Source organism: Lutjanus erythropterus, chromosome 8, assembly GCF_056507025.1.
Source record: "Lutjanus erythropterus isolate fLutEry1 chromosome 8, fLutEry1.hap2, whole genome shotgun sequence".
Lineage (NCBI taxonomy): Eukaryota > Metazoa > Chordata > Actinopteri > Lutjaniformes > Lutjanidae > Lutjanus > Lutjanus erythropterus.
This window is the reverse complement of record NC_139324.1, coordinates 16,964,304-16,983,734: the sequence shown is the minus strand read 5'-3', so window position 1 is coordinate 16,983,734 and position 19,431 is coordinate 16,964,304. Positions and strand designations below refer to the sequence as shown.

Genomic DNA, 19,431 nt, shown 5'->3' with positions numbered 1-19,431 from the left:
GACTAGTTTGCCTAAAATAATAATAAGCTCTTGGATCTAATCATTTTGTCTGTACTATGCTGCAAAAAAAAGTTTAAATGATAAATTTGCTTGCTTTTTTCTAAATTATGCTTCACAAGTTGGACTGGAATGTCAATATTTTTGACAAAATACCCCTATCGATATATTTCAGTATTTATTGATACTGCAACAATACTGTAGGGATGACTGTTTGTTCAATTGAAGAAAAATCTCGTTGCTAATACTTTGTTAAAGAACCGTCTGGTAAGTTCAGAAAATGACGCCACTTTACTGCAGCATTTAAAACCAGAGAAAGACAATAATTATTTCGTATCACAATATCCAAAACCTTTGACATCTTCCTGCCCAAACACTCACAATGGGAGGAATGTGGGGTTCAGTTCAGTTCAGCTCTTTATTATCCAACAAGAGGACGTTCATGAGAAGCAAGGCAGCATGAAAACCTAAAACTATAAACACAATAAGATAATAAGACAATTGAAGACAATTCAGAATACAAAGAAAGGTTCATATGATAAAAGCGAAGACAAAGAGAATAGGGATAAATTGAAGTGATAAGCTGTGTGAGTAGACAAGAGCCAGTTTATATTGTATCAGAATTAAGAGGGTTTCTTGCATATGTGGTGAATAAAAACTTGAACCTGTTTGCACCTAATTTTTCAGAAACTAAATCTCTGACAAGACAGGAGGTTGTCAAATTCTTTCAAGATATGGGACTGAACTTGTTATACTCCATGTCCATGTTTTTAGAGGATCAGTGAACTCTGTCGAGTGGGAGAGTCCCGTGTCTAGTAGTTAATATTCATTAGTGTACAATTAATTTGTGGTAAGTTGATCTCTGATATCACTCCTACCTACCTTCCATAGTCCCTCTTTGTCTGTATTTCCTTTTGTGTGGTTTATTTTGTTTATTTATGTTAATAATTGTATTAATATGTTTTGACAACATTGTATTCTATGCAATCATGGCAATAAAGCCAGTCGAATTGAATGGCCAAGAACTGCTACTTTTGGCTAGAAATGACTGACAAAAAAGCTGCTGCTCACCATCTGAACAACGCTGCTCAGTTGATTTCTGTTTTGTGCATTTAAATGCCTGTACAGTGACCGGCTCAGAAATTCAACACAAATTTGTTAAAATTCATTTTGGTGAGCACTTCTCCTTTGCCAAGATAATACGCCTGACAGGTGTGGTATATACAGATGCTGATTAAACAATATGATTATTGCACAGGTGTGCCTTGGACTGGTCACAGTGGATCCAAACCATGGGATTGATGCAGCCTAAATGCCAAAAATCAAAGGCAACTTGGTCCAAGGAAAATAAAACCACACTCTGTTCTGAGTGTTGCAAGTAACCTTACCAAAAAGATTGGTCGAACTTGCAGAAAAGTTGCGGTGATTGGACAAAATTGCAAGGTCGTGCAGAATTCAAGGTTGGTTGAATTTAATTATTGCCATTGCAACATTGCAACTTCCTGGAGGGACTGTTAAAAGTGCACAGAGCATTGCTAAATGTTAGTTACAAAGACAAACCTTGTGTTTTTTTTCAGTGCCCGTGACAAAATAAAATGAATAACAACACAAAAATGTATATTTTAATAATACAAATAAAACATTAAATAATAAAACATTCAATCATTTCACTGAGATTGGCGCAGGGGACTGCTATGATCTGTGGAACTCGCAGAGAGCTAGCTATGTTTAGTCAAATTTGTGGAAAAGTTGCAGTGATTGGACAAAATTGCAGGGTCGTGCAGACATCATGGGGGTTGGTTGAATTTGCATTAATTGTTGTGATCACAACTTACTGGAGGGGCTGATAGAAATATCATATGATTGAAGGGGGTCCCTCGAGGTCCAATATTATGGAGAAATTCAGAGTCGTGAGCAGGGGTTATGGGTAGACAAAGTGCTGGCGGGAGGACAGAGAAGGCCCGAGTACAGAATAAACAACGCACAGCCCTCCTTCCCTCCCTTTCTCTTTCTCCTGCCTTTCTCTCCGGTGAGATGATAACAGGATCAGTGGTTTGCTGGGCTTTAGCCAGCGCAGGGATCATATTCATATGAGAGGGGTTGAGACTCTCTCTAGATTGGCTGCTGCACCTGACAGAGTCGAGGGGGGGGTGGATTAGGAGTCGGGATAGCAACAGCAACTATAGTCACAAGCTCATCTTTTACCGTCTTCACTTCTCTGGATCTGCCTCGGTTTGTTGGACATCACTCCTTGTAACCCCCCTTCTCTCTTCCCTCCTCCTACTCCTGCCACCAACACACACACAATCACACACACTAACCTCCCCCCTTGTCTTTTCAGCTGGGAGAGAGAAAGCAAAAAGCAAGACAGGGGGGCACTGCATAGATTCGCTGCCATTGTGTGTCAATCATTCTGTGTATGTGCGCATGTGTACGTGTGCGTGTGTGTGTGTGTATGTGAGGGAGAGAGAGAGCCCTTGCCTCCAGTGATTAGCTCTGTCAATGCTGGGCTCTTGCTGCTTACAGAATAATACAGTAAGGCCTTGAGGAGCAGGAGGGTGAGGAGAGGAAGGTGGTCTGCCTATAAGCCTGCCAGCTTAGCGGTCAATGGTTTCTGTTATTGTGTGTGTGTGTATGAGAGAGAGAGAGTGTGTGTGTTTGCTCATGTGTCATCTGGACTATCTGTTTGTGTGGGAGAGTGTATTTTTGGAAGTGAATTCAAGCTGAGTTACTTGGTTTTTGTTAGACAACGCATGAAATAAGAGTTGGATGTCTGAGACTCAAAGCAGTGAGCCTGAACACAAAAGAAGGAAAATATCACAATTAGTACAGTCAGATCACATACACACAGAGACACACACACTAGGGTTTGGTATGGTTTGGATGTGAACGATTCTGATTCCCAATCAGATTATGCTTATCGATTTGGGCTCTTAACAATGTGCGATTCCAAATGTTTTGAGTGTCCTCCTGCATTCTTTAGAGCAGAGTTTTGTCATGCGCTATTTACCACAGATTGAAGATTAAACAGTGTGAGCATTTCATATCACAGTTATAGTGACTAAAATGATCAAATGATGCTTAACAGAATTATTGTGGTATTGTTTGATTGTGCACAAAATGCTCAAAATAACTACACCAAAATCATTTTTCACGTTTTATATTAAATTAAAATTGGATTTTATATTTAAATTCAGCTGCAGATTGCATTCAACTCAATACCCCTTGCCTCATCTCCCGTTCCAAGCATGTAGGATAAACTACTGTGGCTGCAAAACTCACAAAAAATGTGTGTCTGTATATGTTGGTTGGTCCATTCTGGGCTACTGTAGCAACATGGCGGTTCAACATGGCAACCTCCATGAAAGAGGACCTGTGCCCCCTGTAGATATAAAGGTCTCATTCAAGGTAATTAAGACACTGTAATTCTTATTTTTATCATCACTGAGCTAAGTTAAGGTGAATTAGATAACCGTAATGATGGTGGTCTCTTTTCATGTTTCTTAAATATTTCGGTGATTATATATGCTACTTTACTGTAACAATAGAGAGTTTTTCATTCTTGCAAAGTGTTTTGCAGCATCACATTTGCTAAATTGAGGTGATTGCTACAGGGCCCATCAATTTGTGCTATACAACTGTTAGTCAAGCAACTTAGCAATGGTGGAGAAGCTTAACTGAGACCAAAGCTAGCAGGGTTTCCCTCAGCAAAGCTGTTAGGCCGAGTGGCAAGTGTCTTTAACTGGAGTTAAAGGCCCAGCATTGGCCAGCAGCAGACTGATGGCATCATTTAGGTAGGGGACTATGGTAATAGTTAGTAACAATGTAATAGCTGTAGGCTCGGACTTGCAAGATGGAGCTGAGCACAATGACAGTTACTATTATACTATTACTGTCATGTTATACTGTTGCCCTGTTAACAGTATAGCATAGCACAGTATAGATAAACTGTTCTATTCTATTCTGTTCTATTCTATTCCATTCCATAGTCTCTGTGAGAACATAATCATGACTGGCAATGCTTAGTTTAGAATTTAAAAAAGCCATAGCACAGATTTCATAGGGCCCTACATTAAAGGCATAATATGGAACATTTCTTTAAAAAAGAACAATGTAGAGATTGATGAACGCAATTCCTTTTAATTATCACCACTAGAAGTATATGGTGGTGTGTGTATCTCAACACTGCTGTATTTCCTTATTTCCTATTTTCCTTGTATTCCACTTTGCCCACACAAAACATCAGTATTTGATAACCTGGGGATGAAAGTCAACAATCAATGATCATTCTGTTGCATTTACAAACAGCTCAGATAAATCCTATTGATTCTACTCTAAAGTCAGAGCTAAAAGCTGACTTGAGGTTTAAAAGTTTTACTGCGTAATGTGTTGTTATAAATAAATCATTTATTCAATACACATTTTTAAAAAATCAACAACTATAATGAGGTTTCACAAAGAATCTGACAGTGTACAGTGTTCGAATCCTGTGTTTTCAACAACAAAAATTGAATTGTGACTGTCTTGACTTGTAAACTTATCTTTTAAATAGACAAGCATCATGTGTTTAATATATCCCACAATCCAAACAGGATATTAAAAATATCATCAGAATGTTGTTGTTTAAAAATAATTTCCCATGGGGGACAATGGAAGGGGAGGGACTTCATATCTCTATAGTGAATTCATGTTTTAACCAACAGATGTCACTAGTGAGCTTTCCAACCATTATATCTACATTTCCAACTGCACTAACACAATGTAACTGTTGTTTTAAAAACATCTTATGAATACATCCTCCAAAAATCTGATTCCCAGATGTTTAGGCATGGTGGGGAGAGAAGGTAGCCCAGAGGGCCTGCAGGCTTGAAATACACTGGAGGAAAACCTGGCTAGACTGACAATTTAATAAGATAAATACTTTAGGAGACGGAAATACATACATGCTTTCAGTGTGAATGACGGATAGCCAGGTTGATGTACAATAGGTGTTTGCAGTACACTGTTTAATTTCAGACTAACACAAGAGAAGTTTGTGTAAGATTCAATAAACAGAATTAAAATGAAAATTTCTTAAATCCTTTTGATTCTTATTTGGATTTGGTTCCTAGTGAGATCACTCACACCCTAGGTATTCCTTCATCTGCTGGTCAGTTAGTTGCATGCTCCCTCTCTCTCTGTCGCTGCCTGTCTTTTCATTCTTTAGTGTCTTGCTCTCCGTCTACCTCAGACGCGCGCACAGACACACACAAACGCACACACGCACACACACACACGCACGCACACATCTTTTTGCTCATGTCATAAGTGGGTGTGCAGAGTATTGCCTTGAGCTGCAGATGAACATGAAATAAACACAAACTAGGGTAGTGACAGTTTTAAATCGGCTTTAGATCACTATGAAAGGTAAAGGATTAGGATGCTTTTTCCAGTCCTGAGGAGATAGGACACAGTCTTGGAGTGGAGCCCACTCCTCTCAGCCCCACTGTGGGCTGTCGGGTGTCTATCTTCTAATCTTCTAAAGCACTCTTACACCATTTGCATGTAATATGGCCTACATAGTTTGCATATGCCCATCTATAGGCTATGATAAAAAATAGAAAGAAACAGATCTTTTACACAATGATGGAAGAACAATTTTCTTGTGTGATCAATTTCACTCTGTTTTAGATTCATTAATACCTCGCTATACATACAAATTGTCCATGGGAGGCTGTTTATATATATATAGTGAAGAAATTTCTGTTAACACAATTCAACATTTTTTTTGTTTTGTTTTTTGTTTAATGGGTTTAAAATATTATAGCTATTTCAGTGTGCTTTTGTGTGGCCTTCAGATCATTCAGATTTGTATTTGTATAGTATTTATTTATTATATCACCAATAATAATAATAAAAAACAACTTTTTTGAACTAGCTTTAAATCTCAACATTTTTCATTAAAGACATGAATTATTTTCTGTAAATGTTTCAAATTTAGATTTTCAATTTAACTAATTTTCTTACAAACGGAGGACAACAAAACTTTCATAATAAGCCAGGCTAAATTTAATTTAATCCATGTGTTTAGTCAATATGTTTTGCTATCTAATCGCTGTCTAATTGTGAATATATAATCTACCGCGTAGGCCGCACACTCGTCTTTTGATTAACGGGGTTTTTGTCAGCTTTTTTTTCCAACCAAATCAGGCATGAAACCGTCCCGGGAAGACGTTTTTTTTTATTATTTTATTTGTCCTTATAATGCTTTTCTCTCACTTTCCCTTTCGAGTGCACGGAGGGAAACTCGCAACAAAATCAAATTAAATTTTCTATTGAAAATGTTGCTCTTGTTATTCAGATGCTGGTTTAGGGTCTTTTGTGCGAATCTAATTATTCTCCACTATCAGGACGGTCCACAGGGTAATTAGTCACTTCTCACCAAAGTCCTCCCTGCATCCTCAGATTCTTATCACCATAACTCTGACATTTTAAAAAGAGACATTTTTGTCTCTTTTATGATAGTCTGGAGTTTTTTTCCTCTCCTCTTCGCGTTCGCTTATTTTTTTAAAGCAATTTGGTGACACAGTGTGCGCGTAAATAGCCACTGCTTTCCGAAAAATGCGCCTGCCTTTCAATTGTGTCGTGTTGGAGAAGAGGAGAAAAAAAAAATCGACGACGTTTTTTTTTTTTTTTTTTTTTTTTCCTTCTGCTGCTGCCTGTGTGTGTGGATCCTGTTTTAGCCGTGACAATCACAGCAATAAAGCCGTGCAGAGTTTAGGAGGTGAGGGAGGAAACAAGCGAAGGAGGAGGATCAGGAGCAGCTGGAATCAAAAGGAGGAGATGAAAAGGTGCGTTCAGGTCCGGCAGCGCAGAGACGTCCGGAGCGCCTGCATGTATGGCTCTCAATGGACTGAGACACCTGCACTTGGGATGAACTGGTAAATTTGACAGGGTTGAGTGAGGAAACGAGCTACATGAACGCAAATTTCTTTTGTCAAGCTACATCACCAGAAAAAAAATAATTATGACCCCAAATATCATAATACAAAAACAGATAAATAAATTTAAAAAATAGCAGTAGACTCTATAAAGTTCCTATAGGAGTAGGCCTATTAAAGGAATATGGTGGTATTTCATCAATCCTTTTTTTTTTTTTTTATCTTCTTATACTCATGAAACAGAACAATAAAGAAATCAAAGCTGTAACAATTAATCAATTATTTGTCAACTATTAAATTAACCATAAGCTATTTTGATAATCAATTGATCCCTAATAGGTATTTTTTAAACAAACTGAATTGGGTTGTGGACAAACCAAGACATTTGGGGACATCATCTTGATCAACATTTTTTAATCATCTTCTTACATCTTACAGACCAAAAAACAAATCAGCTAATTGAGAGAATGATCAACATTTTAATACACAATGAAAAGAATCATTAGTTGCAGCCCTAAAATGAATCTTGCAATTGTAACACAATCTCCTCCATCGCCTTTTTTTTTTAAGTTTCCCTGTTTTTAAAAATAACCAGATAAATATTTATTTTTTTACTTCAGCTCCAGACCTCTGTTTACTGATATTTAATTGCCTGAAAATCGACTCTGCTGCTGATTGTTGCACAGCATGACACATGAGCATTTATTTTATTTTTGTGTTTCCCTCTGTTGTTTTCAAGAGCATTTTTTTTTTTATATTTTAAAAGGTATAAAGGCTGTGGAGTGTGGACTAGTAATGCCTCTGGATGTGTAGTTGGTGATTAGACCTCCTCCACCTCCTCCACCCCTCCTGTTGCAATTTAAAAGACAACTTTAAAAAACAACTACAAAATTTGTTAAACACTCTCAGATGCAGCGGTCTTTGCAACAGCAAGCATATTATTAATTTCTCAGGGTTGATTCTTTTTTTTTTTCCATTTAAATGTGTTTTACAGCTTAATGCTGAATATAAAACTCTGCCTTCTTCAATCCATAATGCTCATTTCTGCCACCTGTAGGCTGTGACCTTTAGGCATCAGGGGAGTGTGCACCTCATAAAAATGTCTGAAATATTTATGCGCATCAAATCTTATATCCAGCCAAATAGTCAGAGCCCTGCAGTCTGAGGAAAGCAACTAAAATAGGAATCACGTCCATTAAAAACAGAGAGCAAGGCAGGGAAAACAGGGACACATCGGGACGGGTGGGCAGACAGACAGCAGCGGTCAGATGAGCAGATCATGGCTGACAGCTGGAGCAGTGATGACTTACCAGTAATTAAGATGGGATGATAACAAAAGCACCATGAGTGTGTGTGTGTGTGTGTGTGTGTGTGTGTGTGTGTGTGTGTGTGTGTCTGTGATGCAGCAAGTTTTGCATGTGAGCCTGCAAAATCATTTTATTTGTGTTTTCGTGCACTACCTGGCAAGTGTTGATAATATGTGATTTTTAGAAAGAGAAAGAAAGAGGTGATGGTGTTGGTGGGGGGGAGAGAGGAGAAGGAGGGTGTTTTCTAATCAGAGTCACTGTCGTTTTGTTGTCACCTGCTCCCAGACAGACAAAGTGGCATTTCCTGACTGTTCCCATCCCCGTCTGAGTTATCTGACACCCAAAAATACGGCTACGGGGAAGCAGGGAGACGAGGCACCATGCACAGCCTTATCCCGGTAAGGAGATGGCTTCTTATCAGATCAGGCTAGGAAGTTTATTTTATGGAGTAAATCTGTATAGAGGGGATAAAGAAATGACACATCCCTTGCGGACACAAAGGGAGAAGGAGATTAGTCCTCCAGCAGCATATATGGCTTTAGTTCAACCTGACAGGCAGCGGATTGAAAGGTCATGAAATAATAATCCCCCTATTCTTCTGCTCTAATCCTACGAGGGTGTGTTTCACTATGGGAACGTATAGGCTGGGGCTATGTGCTGCAGGGTGGATGTTCATTTTGTGTTGTCACTGTATTTAGATAGGCATCCAACACTGATTTAAATTAATTAGACTAATTATGATTGAAGAGGGATTTTTTATGATGAGTGTCATTGCCAGTACGTCTGTGATGTTGTTTTTTTTTTCTATTTTTGTAATTCATGTTTGTACATATGCTGGAGGTTATTTTCTCTGTTTGTCTGGGTTTTTTTTTTTTTTTAATCAGACATGTTGGAGGTTAAAGGGATATTATAAAAATCTCCTCCACCACTTTACAATAGGGGTGTGAGAAAAAATTGTTTCTGTTAAGTAATGTGATTCTTTTCTTCTTTTTTTTAAAAAGACGATTCCTGAGTTGAATTTTACGTGTATAAATTATGGGTGTAACAATACATCAGTCTGGGTCAATGTATTAATCCAATGATCAAATATTCTGATAGTGAAAATATTGATCTATATTGCCATCTTAAAAATATGCCTTTATTTTGAAATTTCCACAGCTTGTCTGTGTCGCAAATGTTCAGTCATAAAACTTAATGTAGTTGCTGTTTGTGAGTTGACATAAATGTTTGTGAGTTGACATAAATGTAACTGTGTTAAATGGACATATATCATCTGATATTGATCGTAGAACCCTGGTAGACTTTTTGATGTCGGAAAATATCCTGTCGCTGTCAAAAGAATCGACACATCATATCATAACAAAACTTGTCATTTTGAACCAAGTATAAATAACTAGTGCTATATCCATTAGGTTGATGCTAACATTGGTTAATTTTCATTAACATACTAACAGAAATTAGGATTGCAATCACAGTGATATTATCTTGACAAATAGATCCATTTTACTCCACATGCACAGGCATGTATTTGGTCTGACCTGCGGGAGAAAAACTAATATCTGCTGACTTTACATTGCCAACATAATGTATTACTGCAGCTTCACAACACTCCACACTGATCAGCTACAACAACTTCAATGGGTCAAAACTCAAATTCCAAATTAACAATTTCAAACTCAAAACTCAATGTCATATCAATGTCAGTGTCAATTAAGACTTCTTTTTTGCAGTTTTTGGTCTAACATCTTATTTTATTATTTGGTTATTGCACCACCTTGATGAGGAGGAACAGCTAAAGTTAACTTCAAAAAGTAATTAATTTACTCCTTTAAATATATAGTACTGTAATGGTGCTGCTGAAATAAAGCTCAAAGGCTGACGTGAGGTGCATTATTTTTGGAAATATGACTAATGATATACAGCCTTCAGAAGTATATGATTAAACTTTTTCACATGGTCCAGTGTTAAAATATTGAATTGCATTACTTGTAAATTGCAATAATTAAAGGAGCAATTTGTAGCAGTTGTGCCTGCAGAAATGAGTACATCAGTTAAAATAGCAAGTCAGAACCATAGACAGTACACTAAATAGGTTGAAATCCTCTTCAATAAGTGATCTGTGGTTGAAGCAAGTTGTTTTCCCTCACCCCTCCTCTCCAGACTTGGGGCAGGCTGCAGGGACATTGCAGGGACACAAGACAAGCAGATATTCATAAACTGACCATAACAAGTGACGAGGTCTATGCTGCAAGTTGATCAGTTGTTTATAACTGTCAATTTTCTGTTGATATAAAGTTAAGCCTATTATCCTGAAAACAAAAAGCCCACTACTGTGAAAATACACACTCTGTACTTCAAGTTCATTGACTACCTGTCCCACTGCCTGCCAGGCTCCATTAACATGTTGCTCAGTTTAAGCGTTATAAACTTCTACATCTTCTAAAAGATTATTAATGATTTCTTACGACTCACAAACAAACTCTAACTCATTCTGTGAACATTTGGCATTCATTTTAACTTTAATTAATGCGAAATGGACAAACAAAACCAGTCATTCTGGCCCAGATTAGAAATTTCAAAGGTTACTGTAGTTGTAGTGTTGTTGTAAGAGAAGCTGGTATTTCAGTTTAACATGTTTCATTTATTTCTGGTGACATGTCATATTCATTTCATGATTTATTATAATAAATATATTACGGATTTCTCCTTCAAGAATGCATATCTGCACCCAGGTATCGCTATGGTATTGAATCAGTAGATGAGTGTATCATCCCAGCCCTACCTGATACGCAGCATCAGGTGTGATGCAAACACACACACTCCAACCCACTTGTGTGAGTGCGAGTTTACACGTGCGTGTCCATGCATGCACAAGAGAAATGGGGGCAGATTATGCCATTTAGGGAGGTGTGATCCAACACTGTGTGTGCGTGGGCATGTGTTATGTGTTTGGAGTGTGGTGGGTAAAGAGGTGAAGGGGAGGAGGGGGTGGGGGGGTGGGGGGGGTCTGCCCAACAGCCTGATAATCAAGCATCGAAAATGAGAGAGAGAAATTGAATGCAAACTAATGTGTTCCACACAATTACTCGATTAATAATTCTTATTCCATTACAGTGCCATGGAGACTCAGAGAAAGAAAGAAAGCAATGGTGGGAGAGAGAGGGAGAGATTTTCTGAAACGGGGACGGAGACGAGAGGGAGGGGAGGCGGGAGAGGAGAGAGAGAGGGAGCACATCAGGCTAAGAGATCTGCAGTGGCTGTATATTTCCCAATGCCTAGTTAAGGCTGCAAGGCAGGGGTCAGGAAACTTAATTATAGCGTAAGTGGATAGAAACTGCAGAATGATAAAGAGAAACATGCAGACAGATTGGAATGGCAAGGACAGGTTTAATACTATTTTCTCCTGTCTGCTTCCCTCCCACAATACAAGCCAGACCTGCAATCACACAGGGAAACATCCCATATACCCTGCCTGACAATAACACTAATGCATATCAAAATTACATACTCGACAACTGCAAGGTATTTTGCATGGCTGCTATTACTTTCCAATTTTGTGAGTTCAAGAAAATACATATCCCATGTAATGGTGATATCAGAGGAGCTTATTTCCATGCTGCATGTGTCAGAGCTTCAGATAAGCCTTCACCTGTGGTCCAACAAGAGTTATTAAACCGTATCTACCAGCCGAATAAATAATCTGTTTTTTAATTTTTAAGTCTGCCATTAATTCTCCATCCTCTCCTCTTTATTTATTTTTCTTTAATATCTCAAAGTCCAGATTTTTTCTAGGAAGCCACATGTGTGTCTTCCTCGTGTCTTGATTTGGATTTCAAATCAGTGGGCCTCAATGGGCGGCCCAATACACACCGTCCGCTGTGCGAGCTCCACAATCTATTTGCACTGTATGAGATTTGCATATCTGCAGCTCATGAAGCAAGGCTTTAATTTCCTCCTGCTGGAGATAAACATCACCTTGTTGGAGCAGATGGGCGGAGGCAGGATGGGGTCAATGAAGAAGAAGCAGGACAATGGCACTGGTTCAGGCTCTGAATGGCCAGAAGTAATAAAATTGCACAATTTCCATACGGCAGCCAATTCTTTTTTGATAAATTAGGATCAAATGTGATATAAGGAGATGCTGCAAAATTATGTTAGAGGGAGAAATGTTGGATGGTGAGATGTTATATGTTTGTTGCATACATGTGGGTACATAGAGGACCACACTGGTGACTGATAGTATACTCCTCATTTGTAAGAACAGTGAAAAATGACTTCTTTTGGTAAATTTTTCAACTAAAGCTCCCAACCAGACTATGATCTTTGAAGGGACAGTTCAGATTGTTTATTTGTATGAGGTGCTTATCAGTATATTAACTACAGTAGATGCCAGCTGTGGAGAAGCAGAGAGGAGTATCAGCACAGAAGCAAAGCAATAAACTGCTGTGGACAGGATTAGCAATAAAACATATTTTAGCTACTTTAAAAAACAGTTTAAGTGTATGCTATGTTTAAAATATTTTCATCACTTGCCATCAGACAGCTTTTTCTGATGGGAAACTGCTTTTATATGAGCCAAAAATCAATCTGTCCAAACCAACCAAACTCCAATCAGTGAAATCAGTAATTTTACATGAGACCACGCTAGTTGCTGGCCCACTGCTGCCTCAATCTGCGACTTTGTTTGTGTCATTGTGTGACTTAAGTGTTTAAAAGGAATAGTTTAGATTCACTCAAGTCACACAATAACACACACAAACTCACCAATTGAAGCATCAGTAAACCAGCAACTCCCGTGATCTGTGAGGTTAAATGACTGATTTCACCTGTGCAGTTTGATTGTTTTGGAGAGAGCTACATTTGGCTTAAAAAGCAGCATTTCCCCGTCAGAAAAGGCCGTGTGATGGCAAGGTAAAATGATGAAAATACTGTAAATATTGCATACCAACTGATAATGATTTTTTCTTTTTTTAGGTGGACCTTTTTTAAGTTTTGCTGCTCATTCCACAGCAGCCTCTGTCGACTGTCATCTATTGTAGTTAATACACTGACTACTAGTACAACCCCACATCAAATAATCCAAACTATCCCTTTAATGTTAAGTGACTACATTTTAAGCCAATTCTTTTTATATCATCATCTCCATGCATATTGTCTTGGTCAATGTCTATATTGAATATAATTAATCCCCTCTGTAGAGCTAGATTCTATTTCTTGCTACTGTTGGCATATTGTACTGATCACACTACGAGAGGTGCCATGTTCTATGAATTAGAGTGTCAACTAAGCACCTTTCTTATGACAATATTAGACACAATGGAAATGATTAATTAGCTTCACATAGATGGAATTTAATCAGGGTCTGAGCTGGAATTTAGTTCACATGTACAGTAAGAGGAGGTAAATTGGACGTAAGGTTGAACAAAGTGAACTTTTCTTTATTAATTCAACTTTAACTTCTAAGATGTGCATTGTGGGAGCTTGCACATTGTTGCACAGCATTTGTATTAGAGGGGGGAGACGGGGATTGCAAGAATAGTTTCTGAATACTGAGCAGCTCATGCGGGAGTTATGTAAACCTCTTGTTATTTGGACGTAGGAACCTTGTAATTAAAGTACTTCTACAGGGGACGGTTCCGCTTTCTGCCTTGCAGAGAGCCAGGGCTATAGGGTGGAGGTTACAGTGAGTTAGAGGGGGTGGATGAGGTGGAGAGAAGAACACTCCCGTCTTTTATTAGCTCCCATTATCTTGTATTTATTTATTTATCAAAAGGCACCAATGCAAATCAGGATCCCAAGTCATGGATCCTGCTAATGACACAGACGAGAGTAATTAATTAAAAGCAGATACACAAGCGCACACATTATACATGCGCAAACCCTCATGTGACAAGTTCATCTGATTTTCTAAGACGCCACGCGGTCGGATAAGGCGAGAGGAGGGAGGAAAAGGCAAGAAAATCTGCATCACAGTGTTAATTTAATCAGACTTCAGTAATACCTCTTCTTCTCCTCTCTCCGCGGGCAGCTCGCGGTTTCTCTGCTAGCTTGAGGAGAAGATGAAGGGAGCTTTCAGCCTCTTAGAAGATGAGGGTTAAAGAATGCAGAGATTAAGGAAGTGAGAGTGTGACTGAAAAGAGGGCCGGGGGATTATGTCATCTACAATTGATGTGCTCTCTTAATGTACCTTTAAACATGTGCCACTGGGGCCTGCTTTTATAATGTCTATTCACTCATGGGAGGGTGGGGGTTAAAGTATTAACCCAGAAATACTTTGCAACATATGTGTGGCTCGTGTATTGAGAGTAGTTATCAGGGTTTATGTCACTTTGATATGTATACGGCGTGTGGAGAGATCGTCTTTTGTCAAAGGAAGTCCATTTCTGCTCGGCTTCCCATACACGGCCATGCATTGTACTGATCTCCATATCAAAAAAGAGATCCTTTATCGAACGATCATAGGGACAAAATGTGTCTTTATTCCACGTCTTCAGCTCCAATGAAAATGTTCCCGCAATCTAGTCCAACTTGGACTATGAGCAAAGGATTTATTAAATTGACTGAGTCTCCTCTAACCGCTGAATGAATTGTCTCTCAAATTGCTGCTTGTCTCAACAAAATGACAGCGTAGAGTGTGTGTGGAAGATCTGCAGATCTTATCCATCAGAATGTTATGGGGTTAAGTGTACTTGCAGGTGTGTATGTGTGTGTGTGTGTGTGTGTGTGCGCGCACATACACTTGTCTCCATGTCTGAGTGTCTGTACTGTGTGCAACCATTCGATTAAATCCACAGCTATCACTAACTGGATTAGCTGAGTGGACAGCAGAAGTCTATCATTGCTTATTGATTTTCCTCTGATTCCCATCAGCCCATCAGGGCAGGACATTCTGTGAGTGGCCCCAGTGGGAATCGCTGCTGCGGGGCGCAGGTTAACGTATCTGAGAGGCTTCAAAGCAAGCAGGCACCCATCTTTCTGTGTCAGGAAAAGTCAAATAAGTCAAAGCTATCAGGGGCAACAGATGCTCCTGTCTCTCCTCCCTGTGTGTGAAAAATACAGTTTGACTGCATCTCAAGTGAAGCGCTCGGGGATCAATCTAATCAATGAATCACTATAGACGGCAGAGTTGAGTAACAGCAAGTGAGTCCCTTCTGACATTGCAGAGGATGGGCATTTCTGTCCCTTCTGTGGTCATTCTTTATCAAATTGAACAAATGAAATCATTGGCATTTTGTTTTGCCCTTGCCCTTGTAGTTCAGCCTCTGATTTCGCCCTGTGGTGTCACCCCTGCAACACTAAATGGGCAAATCAAATGTGACTGGGTCACATTGTACTTAAATTACACTCAGTTGCCACTTTATTAGGTACATCTTTACAATCTAATGCCATCAAATACAGCTGTTTGTGCCTATAATGGTGATACTACCATAAAGGTGTTAATTCAGATTATAAGTTTTGGCTTTGAGGTCACAGTTAGACATGATGTTGTACTGGAAGTATTTCTAATATTCTGATTTCATGTATATAAATATGGAGGTAGAAAATTAGAAACATCTAATGTAGACCAGTACAACACCTCCATTAACTTTGACCTCAGTAATAAACATATACAGTTGAGTTTACATATTTCAGCCAGTGTCACCAAAAACAGAACATTTTGAGCTTCAGAGTTTTCTTTCATTATCAGCTATGAGACTATTCTGTTTGGGTGCACAATGTTTCATTCTCTGTGATGGAGGTAGCAGTTAGGAGAAGGTTTGCACTTTGCTCGTAGTGTTTTACTAAAAAGGAGAAGATACCTGGGCTTTTTTTTCAACATGCTTCATTGTATTCACTCTGAATAGTCTCTACAGCACTGGAAGCTTGGAGAAGAAAAAATGACCCAGCATTTACTGATATTTTTGAGGGACAACATGTTAGCTATGGTGTAGCACACTACACAGCCAACAGGTATAACTTCTTAACAAAGTATAAATCTCACTTTAAAAGTTTTGTACACCCTTAAGTTCTGCCTGGCTCTTCACAGCCAGAGAATGTGGGGGGTGGGGGCTTGGTGGGGGTAAACACTTGTGTGGGACCTTTGCATTGTAGTATGTGTTGACAGGATTTATGTCCAGTGTGAAATTGTGCCTCCTGGAGTCCATGGAGGTTTATTAGCAACTAAAAAATGTCATGTAGTGATCAATGATTAATCTGGTTAATGTGATAGTTTACCCAAAAATGAAATTTCACTCAATATCTACTCACCCCTGTGCTGATGTGAGGATGGGTGAAGATCTCCAGTTCACAAAACACTCCCGGAGTTTCAGCGGAAAACAGCGTTGCAGCCAAATCCAGTACAACTGAAGTGAATGGTGTCCAGTTTTAAAATGTAAAAAAAAGAACACAAATAACACAAAATGTCTCCATACTGCTCGTGTGGTGTAATCCAAGTGTCCATAAGCCACGACATCAAAATTTGACCCAAAAAGGCCCCATTTACACCATGTTTTTAGCCTAAATGTCAACTGTAGCCTCTCAGACTGGACCGGTGTGCAAGCGCCTGAAGTGGGTACACAGTGTTTTGTGCACTGGAGATCTTCACCCATCCCCACATCAGCACAGGGGTGAGTAGATATTGAGTGAAATTTAATTTTTGGGTGAACTATTGCTTTAATTATCTGTCAGTTTGAGAGAATCTGCATCAGCTGTGCATATCTGCAGGCAGTGTGGCTGCTGTGGAATAATGCTGGTGCTCTGTGCCCTGTGACTTTTGGGAACGTGGTGAAGTCATTGGTTTTGAGCTCTGTACTATAATTCTGATGCCTCCTGCTTTAAATGTTATTTAACACATATATATACATTACTGTCTAGCATTAAATATATACTGTGTTGTAATATACTACTGTACCCCACAGTCATGTGCTGAAATCTATAGAATAACCCAGAATATTTTTCTGTTTCTTTAGTTAATAAAACTCCCATCTTAAGCTATGTGTTACTGCATGGTTACCATTTATATCAGGTTGTAATGTGCATGGAATAATGGAATTATACATGACTTTAGTTTGTTTTGGAAGCGGTAATATATATCAGCTGCCCTGCTCTCTAAATATCAGGATCAGCCACTGAAAAACCCATAAAAGTCAAACACTAGGTAATGGTACAAAGCTGACATTAGCTAATGTTGATCCTTTGCTTAGCTGATGATTTTTTTTAAATTATTATAATTAAATGACAGAGTAATCAGCCACTAATGGACGATATAAATTTAACTCACTTCCAAAAATGTTTTGGTATGAGCTGCGCTGATGACTATCAATATCTTCTGTTTGCAATCAGTGCAGTGCTCAGTCCCTTTCTTTCCTTGAAAGTTTTCTGTCCTCCAACTGAGAAACACCTTATTCATCTGCATACTGCTGGAAGATGTGTGGAGAACCCTGTTTCAGCTGTTGATATATTCTCTGTGGATAATACTTTTTATACTTAATGAAATAGGACTATTTTGTCATGGTTTTGGAGAGACCACAGCTCGTTGTGCATTTTTTCAAATATTATTGGAAAAATCGTCAGTATTAATATAATACGTCATCAACAATCTGCAGTATATGATTGAGTAAAGTGCAGAAACTTTAAGTAGGAGTTCCTCTTTAAATCAGATACAACAAACAAATAAGCGGCTCTTCTGATTTTCACATAACATAAGCAGCAATGAGGTTTCATTGACAGGGTTGTTTGTCCAAAAGATTTTGAACACCACATCACAGCTCATTTGTTAATTGTAACTTTCTTTCTCTTTCACCAATGACTGCACCATTGTTTCCTCCCTTCAAGAATAAGAGAAGAAGTAGTGATGGGGCACAGAAGGATAGAGGGTATAGTGAGTCGGTGTTAGAGCGAGATATTAACAGAAGATAATAATCTAGTGGAAGCTGTCAGCAGTTCACCCTCGATGGCTTGGGTGTCAAAGGCTAAAAGAGGTCCCCGGAAATTTGTGAAATTAATAATAGTGTTTATGAAGGGGTGAAAAAGACATGTACGAGGAGGTTTAAAAGTGTACTGCTGGATGCAGCTGTGACAGGACCAGAAGAATTAGTCCAATTAAAAGTGGTAATTGCTTTGCTAATTTCTCCTATTAATTTCTCAGACTGTACGAAAGAGTGGGAGCATAATAGGCGAAATGTTTTAACCCTTCATTGCCTTAATTCCTTCTCTCACCTCGTCCTTTCTGATGTCAGCATGCTCTCCTTGAATTTAATAGCTCATCTCAGCTCCCCACCTCTTATGCACTCACCTCTGATTTTTCTTGAGCTTCAGAAATGTCTTTGTCTTTTGCTTTTCTCTACAACCCAAGGATTTCCAAATGATTTTAGATCATAGTTTACCAGGTTTACTGTCCATCGTCATGACAAAATAATATTACAAATATATGTTGGAATTATGTTGAAAAACTAAAGTAAGCAACAAGTACCTCAATAAGTATGAAAGGAATCTCATACCACAAACCCAGAGACAATGGAGGAAAATTATGAACACACTAAAACCTATTAGAAAATAACAAGATTTAAGAATAAATAAATAGAAATATGGTTTTACATTTGAAATAAAAAAAAAAAGTCCATCTTGTGGCTTAGAATTTATTTTTTTGTACATACATTTTCCATGAGAGATGCAAATGTCTTTGACAGGTTTATATAAAGTACCTACTTTAAGGTGTGTTGCCCACTTTTCTGCACAATACAGCACTATTTAAGACCAGTACCACACATTCAGCTTCTATCATCTCCAGAGGGGGAATGTAACTAAGTATAATTACTCAAGTACTTCAGTCATATTTTGAATTAGATCCATATTATATTACTTTCTAGTTTTACTCAACCCCACTACATTTGCCTTACAGGTACAGTTACTATTTACTGACAGAGAGCATTTTACTGCACAGTCTTTACTTTTACTTTTCATACTGATAACAGCTGATAATACTTACATACTTTTACTCAAGTAAAGTTTTGAATGCAGAACTTTTACTTGTAGTGGAGTATTTTCACGGTGTGGTATTAGTGCTTTTACTGAAGTAAAGGATCTGAAGACTTTATCCAGCGCAGCTCACCTGTCTTCAGATCACCTGGTCCCAGAGTGAGGCTGAGTTACACTGTCACTATGCTCTCCACTGAGAGTTTATCATCTTCCTCAGGTTGTGATGAGACTCCTCCAAGGATCAACACATC

At 38.6% G+C, this 19,431-nt stretch overlaps 1 long non-coding RNA gene across 2 annotated transcripts in view; it reads left to right on the top strand.

The window, feature by feature from the left end:
• Positions 1-19,431, top strand: part of LOC146322668 (uncharacterized) — a 130,502-nt gene that overhangs the window by 48,042 nt on the left and 63,029 nt on the right. Inside the window, exon 2 of one of the 2 annotated variants that reach the window (XR_014771273.1) lies at positions 8,514-8,622. This is a non-coding gene — a long non-coding RNA (uncharacterized LOC146322668). Of the gene's footprint in view, positions 1-8,509; positions 8,623-19,431 lie in introns of both variants that reach the window. The other variant, XR_014771272.1, reaches the window with a different exon arrangement.